Here is a 12,500-nt window from a genome sequence, read left to right on the forward strand (position 1 = left end):
TGGTCACTCACTGCCTGGTTTGTCTTCAATGCTTTGCAACTACTTGAAAAGCTTCTATCACTCTCTATACATTATTCTTGTCAATGATGTCCTCTCCAAAAAACAACTTATAGCCTTCTGTGGACGTCGTACGGCGCGTAACCCTCATTCATCAAGAACTAAATGAAGGCAAGCTTCTTCTTTTTGGATCCTAATATTTGCATGCAATAAAGACAAACAAGAAAAAAATACTACAGAAGAAAAATCTCTCTACCAATCTGAGCAACCGATGTCATTTAATAAATAAATTATGTCCATTTTCACATTACTTTCCGTAAAATCCTCCTATACATACATATGTATATACATGGATGCATGTGTATGTATGTATGTATGTATGTATGTATGTATGTATGTATGTATGTATGTATGTATGTATGTATGTATATGCATGTATGTATGTATGTATGTATGTATGTATGTATGTATGTATGTATGTATGTATGTATGTATGCATGTATGTAAATGCATGTGAGTATAGATAGGTATATACATACATATAGTATTTATCCGCATACACACACACACATATATGTATGTATATATGTATGTATGTATGTATGTATGTATGTATGTATGTATGTATGTATGTATGTATGTACGTACGTATGTATGTATGTATTTATGTATGTATGTATGTATGTATGTCAGGTCACTTTCGAGTCAGGTCGAGTCATGTGTGTGCATGTCAGGTCACTTTCGAGTGCTACTGGTAACATGTAACCCAGTACAACCTGTTGCATGGTCGGGTCGTCGGCGACTAAACCGACAACCCCACCAAGCTTGCTTGGTGAAGAGGGTGTTTATTGGTCACCCTGCCGGATGAAAAACAAAACCCGTCAAAGGGCGGAGGAACTCTTGCGAGTCAACGGCCATCCAATAAATGTCTTAAAGCTGTATCATGCGCGGGGACATAGAAATAATCGGACTGAATACTCGATCGCGCGATTAAACCATTGGGAGAGAAGGACTCCTAGCCTTTGTTAGGGCATCCTTCTAGGAGAAGGTAACTCAGGTAACTGGGATAACTCCGACATAAAACCTGCGGCTCAGTGGTTACCGATGATGTTGACTTGTTCTTCTTTTCGGATTATGGCTGCTGTTGCTTAGTGAGTGGGATTGACTCAGTGCACAGCCTTTCCTCACTTAAAAAAATCTTCTTGCACAGGCATTGCACGATAACAACATTGATTAAGATTCGTGCAATGGGGCAGCATACTCGATAACAATGGGGCAGCCACCACCATGTATGTATGTATGTATGTATGTATGAAAAATAGAAGTTGAAAATGCATTGTGAATAGTTAAAATATTTTTCAAAATTTTGAAATAGAAAGACGTGGTTTATGTCGCATCTGTTTTGCTTCTGACTAGTGTTTGAAGTCTGTCCTATTTTTATAGGGAGTTCATGGTTCAAATCAGTATATGTTTTGAATAGAGATTGATTGGTAGAGAATAGTCACATGATTGCTCTTGGAAATTTTTGTTGGATCTCCGCTACGTCCGTGTGTTAGTATCAAGTGACAATGTTTAGCGTCGTAAGTTAAGGCTGACACGGTTGACTGAACAAGTCTGGTTGTGATACAAACCAATCAATTCTCTGGATGTTTTCTGTCAAGTTTGTAGAGAATGAACACGTGATTAAGTTTAGAACTTTTCAGTCCGCGCGTTAGCGTCACGTGGCAGTATATTTTGCGTAATATACTGTGAAACCGGTTAAATCTTTAAATATAATAATAAAAAATATCTTAACTACTCTCGGTGCATTTTCAAATTCTACTTTTCCTATATTTCCACCCGTGTGGAATGATCTAAATTTGTTTGCAAATATATAATATATATATATATATATATATATATATCTTTTACTCCTTTACTTGTTTCAGTCGTTTGACTGTGGCCATGCTGGACCACCACCTTTAGTCGAGCAAATCGACCCCAGGACTTATTCTTTGTAAGCCTAGTACTTATTCTATCGGTCTGTTTAGCCGAACTGCAGAGTATCTCAAAATTTTAGAAGAATTTTTGTTACCTTGGATTTTGAAGCATTACTATGCAAGTCGAGTCATGTTTGTACAGGACTCTGCGCCTGCCCAGTCTTCGATAAGAGAGCAAGAATTTATGAAGAAGGAATTGCTCATGTTGGCTCCTAAAGATATCTGGCCCTCTAGCTTACCAGATTCAAATCTGTGTGATTTTTGGCTTTGGGCTGCAGTTGAAGCAATATCCAACGCAATTTCTCATAAATGTGTGTCTTCATTAAAGGTTTCGATCAATGAAAAATGAAAAAGAAAGAAATAGTTAAGGCATGCGCATCGTTTCGTAAACGGATTGAATTGGTAAAGTAAGTAAATGACGGTCACATTGAACTGAAAAAGTGCTAAATACTCCACAATAAATTGGCATAGACATAGAATTTGCAGTGTTTGACTTTAAATACATATGCACGCACACACATACATACAAACCTACCTACATACATATATACATATACGTGAGGTGTGTGTGTATGCATGCTGTTTATTGATTTCTGTCTATATAAAGAAATGCTAATTGTTTAATGAAGAACGAGAGAAGCACCACAGCTTTTTTGTTTTGTTGCCAAGCCAGTCCAGAAATGATTAACTGTTTATTTAATTGTTCAGATCATTAAACGGTTGACTGGCTAGCTGAATAATTTTGTTATACATTTATATGCACGTGTCATATCTATCCATAAAGAAACATATATGCATGTGTATATGCGTACCTGTGAGTGTGTTCGTACGCATGTGCTTGGATATACATACTTGGTGTTTTGTGCACGCTTGTGTGATGATTGTTTAAAAAATAATCAGTAATTTGTAATAGTACCTGTAGCAAAAACAAATCCTTAATATTTAGTGGTGACTTAGTTTGGTTCTCCTGGAAAAGTTTTTTGTACTAAAAAAAAAATTCTATTTCTACAGAGTTTTTACATGTTTAATTTTAAAGTAAATTGTTTCAATAAAATATTTCTTCATTTCTTTCCCGTATTTTGAAGCACTCTTGGGCATTTATAGAATGGGAAAATCTTGAATTTGTTGTCTTCGTAGATATCTAAATGTTCGTTCAATGGGACCGTCGCAATTCCACGTCTAATCCGCTGTTTATGCGATCTTACTCTTTCATATTTGGTGGCCCATAAATATTTGGAGAGTGTCTTCAGAAAAAAAGTTCTGCATCATTGTTTATGTGGTTGATAAACCTACTAGAAAAGCAGCCCAAAACAGAAAGACGTATACACCGGGTGATAGTTATATTTTGGTCCATTCCTGTTCTTTTTCGAATGCGTCGATCATGTCTTTTCACAAATCTCTAGCACCATGTAATTGCCTTTTAGAATAATTTATTTGAAGGTCATTGCTTTTTTCTAGTTCCCATAATTATCATCTTTGCTGATATGGTAATGCTAGATTTTGTATGATGAAGTATCAACATCTTCAACTGTTCTTCCAATGTAGGGCATTTGACAACACCATTTCGAAAATGCCATTTTTCTGTGTGATAAAGATTTCTGCTCGTTTTCTTGTATTGCGCATTCAGTTGGTGGCTCTCAAAAAGGTCTAACTCTAGCCCGTTCACTGCTTTTTCATCATTTAATCTTAATAGACTATTTGTTAAGCGGAAATTTAAAATAATTATGTATCTTTTGCGAATAAATACAACTGATCCAGATGAGCTCCGCATTCAGCCTCGTGTTGCCATTAACTAATCAGAAAAAAAACTGTGTTCCAGTCAGATTACCTTGAAATCAACCCTTATTCGATATTCAATCCTTGGCTCTTTGCGATATCTCACAACGAGCAGTCCTCACATTGAAGTGAAGCAAATGCTTTGATTCTTTTATCACAGACCAAATAAATGAAATTATTTGGCCTGTATTACTTAATTTAATTCCTAAAATACAGATATAACTTTTATATTAATATATTTTTATATTAATATACATTGATTTACATGCATAATTATTTACGAAATAGTCGAATCTTTTAAGAAAATAAATTTACGCCAAAAAATTAACTTTTTCATATAAGATGCAGCAGCATCTTATATGAAAGGTCACTTTTACAGGTCAGTTTTTGGAAAGCAAAATGTGCTACACACCGTCAAAAACAGTAAGTATCTTGACTACAAGCACACCACTCGCAGAACTATTGGTATGACACGAAACGCAATTTTTGTTGGAGTAGGTATAATCCGTTTAATCGATTCTCCTATATTAGCTGCACTTATTCTATAGACCCCCGCAAAGGAATTAAAGTTTGACCTGGTGGGATATCAACCTTTGGATGTTTGAGGTACTGAACGTATCAGTCGCTAAGTTTTGTAAATAACTATTTACATGAAGATGTGTGTGTATGTGTTGAGATATGTATTAGTTAATTGTTGTACAATCTGGTAAATATGTAAGTCATTAAATGTCTATTTAAATTGAGACTGTCACATGAAGACAATTTGTTAACACGCGTTGTTCAGACAAGTCTATCAACTGCATTTATCTGCTTCTATTTCGTCTTCGTCCATCCACCGTCACCACCCTTTCATTCTTCGTGGAAACGTTCAGTTGGTCTTTGCAAAGTATCTGTTTCATATATCTTTATTACACCAAACAAATGCACTCTGTGCATTTAAACATTTATCATTGCTATATAACCAGCTTTGTTCATATAACTTCTTCAGTTTTGTTGCATTTCGTTCATATTTTGAAAATCTTCAATTCATAGTTAATGTTTAATTTATTGTTTGATTAAAAGCTATAATTTTTAGTTGGAAATGAATGTCATTTGTAATATGATATTTAAATGATAGCAGGGGAGCGAGCAAAGACAGCATAATGCTGAATGAACATTCTTTCTCGCTTTTTTTTACCCCTAAATATTTTTTGAGTTCAAATTCCACCGAGCTCGATTTTAGCTTTTATTTCTCAACGAAGTAGGGGTTGATCTGTTATGTTCTGTTCTGATGCAATCGACTGTTCCTCTCCCAATAAATCTGCTGTCTAGAACTGATGAAAAAAAAAATTGTTGATATTAAAACAGGAATCAGAGCCAATAATGGAGCCCTTGTGTGGTCAATAGAGCCGGTAGAAACAGTTGCTATAGCTTCATCAAATCGCTCATCCGGAAGAAACAGTAACCAAATCTCTATCGCTATCGAAGAAGGAAGAAAGGCGGTGCGCTGGCAAAAAGAAACGTTAGCATGCCGGACAAAATGTTTTGCTGCATTTTGTCCGTCTTTATGTTCTGAGTTCAAAGTTCGCCAAGGTTGACTTTACTTCGGTAAAATAAGTACCAGTTGAGTACTGGGGTCGATGTAACTGACTTACTCCTCCCCTCAAATTGCTGGTCCAGTGCCAAAATTTGAAATCAATATTAAAGAAGGAAAGAAAAACTGGATAATATAATCCTATATACATTAGAGTGGAGGCGCGTGGCTTAGTGGTTAAGGTGTCAGCATCATGATCGTAAGATTGTGGTTTCGATTCCTGGACTGGGCGACGTGTTGTGTTCTTGAGCAAAACACTTCATTTCACGTTGCTCCAGTTCACTCAGCTGGCAAAAATGAGTAACGCTGCGATGGACTGGCGTCCCGTCCAGCTGGTGAACACATACGCCATAGAAACCGGGAAACCGGGCCCATGAGCCTGGTTAGGCTTTAAAAGGGCGCGCAAAAAAATATACATTAGAGTGGAAAAAGACTGGATGGCCATGGCTGAAATGCTTTTGATTATAGGTCAGCTCATTCAAAACTTAGCTAGGGATAAACATCAACAATTATACTGAATTACAAATGTAGATAATTTGACGACATTAAAAATCATTACAACTCTCAAGTCCTGCAACAGAATATAAGATATTTCAGTCATATTTTCATGTATGAGGAAGGAGATTGGTCGGTATGGTGACTGAAGAGGATATGAACCTGTCATAAATTTCAGTATGCGAGAGATGCACTCGACAATTAGTGATCAGCTCTAAATGGACCATTGATAATTTAGGCGGCTGTCAGAAGTCATGCATGATCAGAAAGAACATATTAAATAACTGACATACGTGTAACAGTTGTAAATTTCTGACAAATTTAATATACAATATAATGCCTAATTTACTAATTGCTGTTAATGACATTTCCAGGGACAATATCAGTTAATTTAAAACTTCTCTGCAGTAAAAGTGAAATTGTTTTTTTTGTACAGATTATGACATATCAATTTATTGGAGAGAAGAAATGAGATTTTTAATGTTTTACCTTTTAGTTCTCAGCAGACTGATACTCAGAATTCTGGTTAAAAGCGGTTGTGTAAGTCATTGTTGATCTTTGAAGTTTTGAATTTGAATCATGTTCAACTAATTCCCGCAACAAAGAACTGAATGCAACATAATCACTTCTTTCGATATGGAAGCTTTTTTCACCCTAAAACAACTCTTTGAAAATACTCTCTCTCTCTTTTACTCTTTTACTCTTTTACTTGTTTCAGTCATTTGACTGCGGCCATGCTGGAGCACCGCCTTTTTAATCGAGCAACTCGACCGCAGGACTTATTCTTTTTGTAAGCCCAGTACTTATTCTATCGGTCTCTTTTGCCGAACCGCTAAGTAACGGGGACATAAACACACCAGCATCGGTTGTCAAGCAATGCTAGGGTGACAAACACACACGCATATATATATATATATATATATATATATTATATATATATATATATATATATATACATATATACGACGGGCTTCTTTTCAGTTTCCGTCTACCAAATCCACTCACAAGGCTTTGGTCGGCTCGAGGCTACAGTAGAAGACACTTTCCCAAGGTGCCACGCAGTGGGACCGAACCCGGAACCATGTGGTTAGTAAACAAGCTACTTACCACATAGCCACTCCTGCGCCTATGTGAATTTTATTATAAATACAATGTGAATTTTATTATAAATATTTTATATAATTAACAAATATACGGAACCAGTAAACTGAAGGCTTTAAAATGTACTTTTAGAACGAATGTGTTAATTTCCTTTATAGTCAAGAACTGTTTATATTACTGTCTCCGGCCTATTATCCATCCTTTTTGTTATCTTCCTCTTCGTCCTCTTTTTCAGCATTGTCGTTGCTCTGTCTACATATCTTACTCTACATTGTCCATTCTATACATTAGATGTGTTTCAGAACATTTAAGATTTTAACCTACGTCATATTACTTGGGTCATAACGTTGAATATGTTACTAATTGTTCTGTAAGCTATAGATGTCTCTCAGCACAGAGTTGAAGAGCTCAGATCTTTTGCGATGAAATATCTTCCTGAACTTCATCAAAACCTCCACGTTGTACTCTTTGTTGACCGTCTGGCCGCCAGAGGGAATCCAGTGCATGTAGATGATGCCCTTACTGTCGAAAAAAAGGGATCACAATGAGCTTTCTGGTGGACTTACTTTGCTTGGCCTTCATGGAGGAGCCGGGATGCTTCCATTAGCCACTCTGTCTCTTGGTCTCTGGGTCATAACAGTAGAACCAGCTTTCGTCATAGGTCACCAGGGACTCTAGTACTCTTGGATTGAAGGTAATGAGCTCAGCCATCTCCCTGCTGTTATCACGCGTCTGTCCTTCTGTTCGTCACTGAGTATCCTGAGAACAAACTTCGCACACATTTTTGCCCATGTTCATATCTTCATGAACAATTAATTTTGTGTACATTCGTCACACCAACTCCTAACAATAAACCTATTTTCATTATAGAGACACAGCGGGCTTCGTCCAGAAAATTGCGAATTTTCTCCATCAGCTCTGATGTTCTGATACAGCTATCCCTCCTACATCCCTAATTGTCTCTCACCTCCTCTCTATCATCTTTCAATCTCTTGCCAGCGAAAAACATGTTCAGCTCATACAAGTTAATCCATTAGCAGTATAGAATATTTCATAAGTTTTTGTAACGGATTTATCCAGTTTAACACAAAATCTTATTGCACAGCGAACTTCCAAATTGTCTTCATGCCCCCGACTGCTTTTTGAAAACTAGTCAGCTGTGATAAGCAGTGTTTGCTGGGTGTGCTCAAAGTACTGTTACAGTCGACTCCTCCAATCGAGAACAAAGCAGTTAGCAGGTCAGCTTATAGTGATGATATAATAAAATTACAATGATCTAAGACAATTATAGCTGCCTCAACTAAAATAAAAGTCTCAAAACCTCTGGATTGCTACTCTTAATTAATTTTCATCTATCTATCTATCTATCTATCTATCTATCTATCTATCTATCTATCTATCTAATTTTGTTAAATCATAACAACAATGCGTTGGAAAGTTCTTGGTTAAAGAAGAGAACGATAGTTGAAGATGCCCGATAAGCGGTGCCAGAGCAATGCGTCCAATAGAAATCACGCCGCTTGTGCGAGAAGTACGAAGGTTAATTGTTAATCAGTTTTGGTTTAGACCGATTCTTTTTACTTGCTTCTTCTACCACATGGCATTTGTGTGGATGCGTCGTAAGAAGTTTGCTTCGCAAGCACATGGTTCCGGGTTCAGTCCCACTGCGTGGCACCTTCGGTAAGTCTTCTATTATTACCTCGGGCCGACCAAAGCCATGTGAGTGGATTTCGTAGATGGAAACGGGAAGACCGTCGCATATATATATATATATATATATATATATATATATGCACATATGTTTGTGTGAGTGCGTGCATGTGCGTGTGAGTAAGTGTGTGTGTGTTCCTTCAGTATTGGTGTGTTTAAGTGCACGTAACTTAGCGGTTCGGAAAAAGGGCCCAATTGAATAAGTGCTAGGCTTAAAAAGAAAATAAGTGATGGGGTCGATTAGTTCGACTAAAATTCCACAAGGCGGTGCCCCAGCATGGCCGCAGTCTAATGACTGCAACAAATAAAAGATACCAGATGAATGATAAAATATGATGGCCCTGAGAAACCGATCATCAATGCTGTATTTAAGTCAATATCCAAACAGAAAGGTGACCTATAAAAGTTATGCATCTGTTTACTCTCTATAGACCAACTGTCCTTGCTATTAACTCCTCTTTACTCAATGCACTTGATGTGTTAGCTACTCCATATATGGGCTGTTACTGATATGCTACTCTCTGAATTCTAAATACTAACAAGATTGATCGAGCTGTCCAGCTGTTTGTAGATATGGAGTTTATATAAGTTGACTTTCAGAGATATTTAGAATTTATAGGCCAGTTTTACCACCTGAATTCATTTGGCAGGTTAACCTGCCATAAACTAAAATGTTTATAGGCATTTATTGGCCCAATGGTCTTGACCGAGATTATGAAATTGATCTGCTCTTTTCAATACTTGCTTTTGACATATAAAATAATCTAGTTATTGGATAGCATGATATTTAAACATCCCATATATTTGCTGCTGTTACTACTTGGCTAGATATCTAAACTGTGGTAGATCAATATCATTATTGTTGGATGCGAATTGGTAAGATACTGACCAAGGCCAACTACGTCACTCAAATTTAGTTAAGTTGTGACGCAGTGCAATTTAGATCATATTAGGTAGTCGAGCACATAGTCTAATGCGGTGCTTTTCAAACTTTTTGCTGGAGCGGAACCCCAAGGAAGCATTCCACTGGCTCGAGGAACCCCTGTGCAATAATTTAATAGTCTTATGCACACATATCTGCACAGGAGAATTAAAAATTACTGCCGATTTTAGCAGTTTTGTAACTTCTTGCGGAACCCCTGGACTGTACTGGCGGAACCCTGGTTGAAAACCACTGGTCTAATGTGAGGAAAAACCACGTACGTAAGCAGGTGTTTGTATGTGTGCGTGTGTGTGAGTGTGTGTGTGTGCATGTGTATGTATGTGTGTGTGTATGCGTGTGTGTGTATGCGTACTTATTGTTTATTTTCTCTGTCCATGAAGTAACTGAAAAAACAAAAAAACAAAAACAAAAATTGATTAATAAATAAAAATCTAAAAGCAAATAAAGACTTCGTCATGTACGACATTCATTACCCTATTTCGTAATTCAAATTCATGCCACTGGCCATTTGAATTATCTCCTCAACCCTTTTTTGTCTTAATGATAAATGATGCCCTTAATCAAGAAGTTCCAAACTCAGGGATTCGCTAAATTAGTGTGTTTAATTATATTAGGAAAAATTCTTGACATAATAACGCAACTCATTCAATTTTGTTGACTGTTTTTATTTAAAGCTACGGCTCCAAATCTACTCAGAGTTGACACTCTTCAGTATTTCCCATTAACAACGGCTAAACAGCTAGAAACGCTGCGTCTGGGAATCCGACAGGAGGCAACACAGGGCAGATATGGTGTTTTCACACCTTATGCTATAAGAGAGAATTTTTTCCCTCTATGACAACTGCAGTGAATTTGCCTTTAGATGTTGAAATATGCCACAAACATATATAAACTAAGCTTAAGTTCGCATTTGTATATGTATGTATATACTAATACATCTGTTTGTTTGTACACCACCTGCCTTCGTCTTTTGTTTATTTTCGTAAACTTTCCCTATGTATGTATGTATGTATGTATGTATGTATGTATGTATGTATGTATGTATGTATGTGTTATATATATATATATATATATTATATTATATATACACACATACACACACATATACATAGACACACACATATATATATATATACATGTATATATATATATATATATATATATATATATATATACATGTATATATATATATATACATGTATATATATATATATATATGTGTGTGTCTATGTATATGTGTGTGTATGGTGTACAGATACACGCACACACACATAAGCACATCAGTGCAAACCAAGGTGGAAAAGATGGCACTCGAACACCAAAAGGTAGAGCAAATACTATTTGTGAAGTACTTTTCGGCTTTAATAAAATTGTATGACGTGAAATAAAGTGTCTTGCTTAAGGACACATCGCGCCACTAGGAATCGAACTCCCGACCTTATGTTTGTGAGCCGAATACCCTAACTACCAAGCCACGCGCTATCAAACACACCCCACACACATCCACACACATTTTATTTTTACCTGTTTCAATCATTCGACTGCGGCCATGCTAGGACACCACCTTGAATAGCTTTTATTTTTAGCCGAAAGAATCGCGTACTTATTATTTCTTTGAAGCCTGAGACTTATTCTATCGTATTCTTTTTACTGAACCGCTAAGTTACTAACACCGGCTATCAAGTGGTGGAGGACAAACACAGACACAAAGATGCATATAGACATACATACGAAATGAACTCAGCTCAGAGATAGAGAGGTATTGAACTACTTGTTATAAAGTATTTCTATGAACAATCTAACATCAAGCACCATTAAGATAGAAGAAAGAAAACGTTCGGATCTTTTCGGTTTGAACGGCAGTTTTTTCTAGCGGTGTCATATGAAATTGTCACCCATAATTATGACCCTAGTATGGATCTATTGCATTTCAATCTGTTTTAGGGTTAGGGTTAGTTAGGGTTAGAGGGAAGGGTATATTTTTTTCTTCACAAATGTAAATAAACCCAATCTGTCTTTTAAACGAAGGACATATTCATACGGCACAGAATGCTTTTTTTTTACCTCAATAGACGTCAGTGATTGGTTGAAATTGCAGAAATTGAAGAAAAAAACAACAAATATCTTACAAACTATAGAATTTTCTCAATAAAGCCAAGAGAAAAAGATGTTTTATAAACACATTCTTCCAGTATACGAAGTTTAAAATGTCCCTCGTTTAAGAAACCCTAACCCCACCCCTAATCCTAACCCTAACCCTAAAACAGATTGAAATGCAATAGATCGATACTAGGGTCATAATTATGGGTGACAATTTCATATCGATCTATTGCATTTCAATCTGTTTTAGGGTTAGGGGTGGGGGAAGGGTATCTTTTAAAATCGGAGTCGTACCTGCTGTATATAAAGACAAAAAAAAAATGTTTTATAATACCCTAAACATCTCGTATAGTCCGTTTATTCACAGGCTGACAATAGTTTTGCTTATCTGTTTTTCTCTCTTTTTTTCACACATTAAACTACCGTATTTTAATGTGTATAAGAAAACCTTTTTATCAAAAATTAGGTTAAAAAATATGGGAGTTTCTTATACATGGATAGTATTATAATCCCTTACAAAACCTTTTTTCTAAATTTTAAACCCCCAAAATTAAATGGTTCCTTATACACGTTAAAATACGATGTATATTTGGAGTTTGTCTAGAACATCATTTTTCAAACTTTTTTGTCATGACCTATTGAAGGGTCGGGACCCACAGTTTGAAAAACGTTGGATATTCTGCACTTTGCACCCATTTGCGATTTTTCATTCCTTTCTTTTGTCACGACCCATTTTATTTATCTCGCGACCCACAGAAGGATCGAGACCCACTCTTTGAAAAGCGCTAGTCTAGAATAAGGAGGCACCATTTACGATACTTTCATC

This window comes from Octopus sinensis, linkage group LG3 (genome assembly GCF_006345805.1).
Source record: "Octopus sinensis linkage group LG3, ASM634580v1, whole genome shotgun sequence".
NCBI lineage: Eukaryota > Metazoa > Mollusca > Cephalopoda > Octopoda > Octopodidae > Octopus > Octopus sinensis.